Source organism: Mixophyes fleayi, chromosome 9 (assembly GCF_038048845.1).
Source record: "Mixophyes fleayi isolate aMixFle1 chromosome 9, aMixFle1.hap1, whole genome shotgun sequence".
Taxonomy (NCBI): Eukaryota; Metazoa; Chordata; class Amphibia; order Anura; family Limnodynastidae; genus Mixophyes; species Mixophyes fleayi.
The window spans coordinates 28585678-28590677 of record NC_134410.1 but is presented as its reverse complement, the minus strand read 5'-3'; the positions used below and the strand labels follow the sequence as shown (position 1 = coordinate 28590677).

At 34.8% G+C, this 5000-nt stretch overlaps 1 long non-coding RNA gene and 6 other non-coding genes across 7 annotated transcripts in view; 6 read left to right on the top strand and 1 right to left on the bottom strand.

Annotated features, from left to right (window-relative positions):
• Positions 1-5000, bottom strand: part of LOC142102353 (uncharacterized) — a 281858-nt gene that overhangs the window by 71251 nt on the left and 205607 nt on the right. The gene's annotated exons all lie outside the window — the stretch shown is intronic.
• TRNAL-CAA (transfer RNA leucine (anticodon CAA)) lies at positions 351-459 on the top strand. Its single transcript has 2 exons — positions 351-388; positions 414-459. It is a non-coding gene; the product is annotated as a tRNA-Leu (tRNA).
• Positions 1146-1254, top strand: TRNAL-CAA (transfer RNA leucine (anticodon CAA)). The gene is made up of 2 exons: positions 1146-1183; positions 1209-1254. It is a non-coding gene; the product is annotated as a tRNA-Leu (tRNA).
• On the top strand, positions 1942-2050 carry TRNAL-CAA (transfer RNA leucine (anticodon CAA)). Its single transcript has 2 exons — positions 1942-1979; positions 2005-2050. It is a non-coding gene; the product is annotated as a tRNA-Leu (tRNA).
• TRNAL-CAA (transfer RNA leucine (anticodon CAA)) lies at positions 2737-2845 on the top strand. Its single transcript has 2 exons — positions 2737-2774; positions 2800-2845. It is a non-coding gene; the product is annotated as a tRNA-Leu (tRNA).
• TRNAL-CAA (transfer RNA leucine (anticodon CAA)) lies at positions 3532-3640 on the top strand. The gene is made up of 2 exons: positions 3532-3569; positions 3595-3640. It is a non-coding gene; the product is annotated as a tRNA-Leu (tRNA).
• Positions 4327-4435, top strand: TRNAL-CAA (transfer RNA leucine (anticodon CAA)). The gene is made up of 2 exons: positions 4327-4364; positions 4390-4435. It is a non-coding gene; the product is annotated as a tRNA-Leu (tRNA).

Below are 5000 nucleotides of genomic sequence, written 5' to 3'. Positions count from 1 at the left end.
GGTGTCTGTAACAATGGAGTTTGAAGTAGACATTTTTTACAACACTATCTTTTTGTTAGTAAATAATCAAAAATAGTGAAGAAAAGTTTGATAGGCATGGAGGACAGACTCAGAATCTTGGTCTACTTTTCCATAGTGAGACACCATATCTGTTAGAGCAACGGGTCTGTCCTGAGACTAGGTTGAACCCTTAGTAGAACGTGGACGCATGAAATACAGACATCCAAGATCGTGTTTTTATTATTAGTTTTCAAATTCTATATAATGTTTGCCTATCATAAACTGCCATATTATTATATTTAATAGAATTTACAATATTGTTGAATAGGTTTACAGCACAACTAAAAAGTGTCAGGATGGCCGAGCGGTCTAAGGCGCCAGACTCAAGAGTAATGTCTTCCTCTAAATGGGTTTTCTGGTCTCCATATGGAGGCGTGGGTTCAAATCCCACTTCTGACAATTTTGTTCTTTTTGTTAAGTTGGAAAAACACATTCCTCAATGAATAAGTTGTACAATCAGTTAAGACTGGATGTAAAATACATCATTCAGAAGATAGGTTTTCTTTCAATCTTGGCATAGTCTGACATTAAAATATCAACCTAATCTTATCCTAACATTGTGCAGTTGAGCGAACTAAAGAACAAAATTCAACCAAACTTTTAAAAAATATGCACACTTACACATTATCTCAATTATGCCCCCAGTAAGTGCATTCTGATTTAGTCTTAAACTAATCAAAATTTTCTTTACAACTGCGAAAGATGCAAGGTTGCATTTTCATAAACTGAAGTGTAGGTGTCTGTAACAATGGAGTTTGAAGTAGACATTTTTTGCAACACTATCTTTTTGTTAGTAAATAATCAAAAATAGTGAAGAAAAGTTTGATAGGCATGGAGGACAGACTCAGAATCTTGGTCTACTTTTCCATAGTGAGACACCATATCTGTTAGAACAACGGGTCTGTCCTGAGACTAGGTTGAACCCTTAGTACAACGTGGACGCATGAAATACAGACATCCAAGATCGTGTTTTTATTATTAGTTTTCAAATTCTATATAATGTTTGCCTATCATAAACTGCCATATTACTATATTTAATAGAATTTACAATATTGTTGAATAGGTTTACGGCACAGCTAAAAAGTGTCAGGATGGCCGAGCGGTCTAAGGCGCCAGACTCAAGAGTAATGTCTTCCTCTAAATGGGTTTTCTGGTCTCCATATGGAGGCGTGGGTTCAAATCCCACTTCTGACAATTTTGTTCTTTTTCTTAAGTTGGAAAAACACATTCCTCAATGGATAAGTTGTACAGTCAGTAAAGACTGGATGTAAAAGACATCATTCAGAAGATAGGTTTTCTTTCAATCTTGGCATAGTCTGACATTAAAATATCAACCTAATCTTATCCTAACATTGTGCAGTTTAGCGAACTAAAGAAAAAAATTCAACCAAACTTTAAAAAAATATGCACACTTACACATTATCTCAATTATGCCCCCAGTAAGTGCATTCTGATTTAGTCTTAAACGAATCAAAATTTTCTTTACAACTGCGAAAGATGCAAGGTTGCATTTTCATAAACTGAAGTGTAGGTGTCTGTAACAATGGAGTTTGAAGTAGACATTTTTTGCAACACTATCTTTTTGTTAGTAAATAATCAAAAATAGTGAAGAAAAGTTTAAATGGGCATGGAGGACAGACTCAGAATCTTGGTCTACTTTTCCATAGTGAGACACCATATCTGTTAGAACAACGGGTCTGTCCTGAGACTAGGTTGAACCCTTAGTACAACGTGGACGCATGAAATACAGACATCCAAGATCGTGTTTTTATTATTAGTTTTCAAATTCTATATAATGTTTGCCTTTCATAAGCTGCCATATTATTATATTTAATAGAATTTACAATATTGTTGAATAGGTTTACAACACAACTAAAAAGTGTCAGGATGGCCGAGCGGTCTAAGGTGCTAGACTCAAGAGTAATGTCTTCCTCTAAATGGGTTTTCTGGTCTCCGTATGGAGGCGTGGGTTCAAATCCCACTTCTGACAATTTTGTTCTTTTTGTTAAGTTGGAAAAACACATTCCTCAATGGATAAGTTGTACAGTCAGTAAAGACTGGATGTAAAAGACATCATTCAGAAGATAGGTTTTCTTTCAATCTTGGCATAGTCTGACATTAAAATATCAACTTAATCTTATCCTAACATTGTGCAGTTTAGCGAACTAAAGAAAAAAATTCAACCAAACTTTAAAAAAATATGCACACTTACACATTATCTCAATTATGCCCCCAGTAAGTGCATTCTGATTTAGTCTTAAACGAATCAAAATTTTCTTTACAACTGCGAAAGATGCAAGGTTGCATTTTCATAAACTGAAGTGTAGGTGTCTGTAACAATGGAGTTTGAAGTAGACATTTTTTGCAACACTATCTTTTTGTTAGTAAATAATCAAAAATAGTGAAGAAAAGTTTGATAGGCATGGAGGACAGACTCAGAATCTTGGTCTACTTTTCCATAGTGAGACACCATATCTGTTAGAACAACGGGTCTGTCCTGAGACTAGGTTGAACCCTTAGTACAACGTGGACGCATGAAATACAGACATCCAAGATCGTGTTTTTATTATTAGTTTTCAAATTCTATATAATGTTTGCCTATCATAAACTGCCATATTATTATATTTAATAGAATTTACAATATTGTTGAATAGGTTTACAACACAGCTAAAAAGTGTCAGGATGGCCGAGCGGTCTAAGGCGCCAGACTCAAGAGTAATGTCTTTCTCTAAATGGGTTTTCTGGTCTCCGTATGGAGGCGTGGGTTCAAATCCCACTTCTGACAATTTTGTTCTTTTTGTTAAGTTGGAAAAACACATTCCTCAATGAATAAGTTGTACAATCAGTTAAGACTGGATGTAAAAGACATCATTCAGAAGATAGGTTTTCTTTCAATCTTGGCATAGTCTGACATTAAAATATCAACCTAATCTTATCCTAACATTGTGCAGTTGAGCGAACTAAAGAACAAAATTCAACCAAACTTTAAAAAAATATGCACACTTACACATTATCTCAATTATGCCCCCAGTAAGTGCATTCTGATTTAGTCTTAAACGAATCAAAATTTTCTTTACAACTGCGAAAGATGCAAGGTTGCATTTTCATAAACTGAAGTGTAGGTGTCTGTAACAATGGAGTTTGAAGTAGACATTTTTTGCAACACTATCTTTTTGTTAGTAAATAATCAAAAATAGTGAAGAAAAGTTTGATAGGCATGGAGGACAGACTCAGAATCTTGGTCTACTTTTCCATAGTGAGACACCATATCTGTTAGAACAACGGGTCTGTCCTGAGACTAGGTTGAACCCTTAGTACAACGTGGACGCATGAAATACAGACATCCAAGATCGTGTTTTTATTATTAGTTTTCAAATTCTATATAATGTTTGCCTATCATAAACTGCCATATTATTATATTTAATAGAATTTACAATATTGTTGAATAGGTTTACGACACAACTAAAAAGTGTCAGGATGGCCGAGCGGTCTAAGGCGCCAGACTCAAGAGTAATGTCTTCCTCTAAATGGGTTTTCTGGTCTCCGTATGGAGGCGTGGGTTCAAATCCCACTTCTGACAATTTTGTTCTTTTTGTTAAGTTGGAAAAACACATTCCTCAATGAATAAGTTGTACAATCAGTTAAGACTGGATGTAAAAGACATCATTCAGAAGATAGGTTTTCTTTCAATCTTGGCATAGTCTGACATTAAAATATCAACCTAATCTTATCCTAACATTGTGCAGTTGAGCGAACTAAAGAACAAAATTCAACCAAACTTTAAAAAAATATGCACACTTACACATTATCTCAATTATGCCCCCAGTAAGTGCATTCTGATTTAGTCTTAAACGAATCAAAATTTTCTTTACAACTGCGAAAGATGCAAGGTTGCATTTTCATAAACTGAAGTGTAGGTGTCTGTAACAATGGAGTTTGAAGTAGACATTTTTTGCAACACTTTTTTTTTGTTAGTAAATAATCAAAAATAGTGAAGAAAAGTTTGATAGGCATGGAGGACAGACTCAGAATCTTGGTCTACTTTTCCATAGTGAGACACCATATCTGTTAGAACAACGGGTCTGTCCTGAGACTAGGTTGAACCCTTAGTACAACGTGGACGCATGAAATACAGACATCCAAGATCGTGTTTTTATTATTAGTTTTCAAATTCTATATAATGTTTGCCTTTCATAAGCTGCCATATTATTATATTTAATAGAATTTACAATATTGTTGAATAGGTTTACAACACAACTAAAAAGTGTCAGGATGGCCGAGCGGTCTAAGGTGCTAGACTCAAGAGTAATGTCTTCCTCTAAATGGGTTTTCTGGTCTCCATATGGAGGCGTGGGTTCAAATCCCACTTCTGACAATTTTGTTCTTTTTCTTAAGTTGGAAAAACACATTCCTCAATGGATAAGTTGTACAGTCAGTAAAGACTGGATGTAAAAGACATCATTCAGAAGATAGGTTTTCTTTCAATCTTGGCATAGTCTGACATTAAAATATCAACCTAATCTTATCCTAACATTGTGCAGTTTAGCGAACTAAAGAAAAAAATTCAACCAAACTTTAAAAAAATATGCACACTTACACATTATCTCAATTATGCCCCCAGTAAGTGCATTCTGATTTAGTCTTAAACGAATCAAAATTTTCTTTACAACTGCGAAAGATGCAAGGTTGCATTTTCATAAACTGAAGTGTAGGTGTCTGTAACAATGGAGTTTGAAGTAGACATTTTTTGCAACACTATCTTTTTGTTAGTAAATAATCAAAAATAGTGAAGAAAAGTTTGATAGGCATGGAGGACAGACTCAGAATCTTGGTCTACTTTTCCATAGTGAGACACCATATCTGTTAGAACAACGGGTCTGTCCTGAGACTAGGTTGAACCCTTAGTACAACGTGGACGCATGAAATACAGACATCCAAGA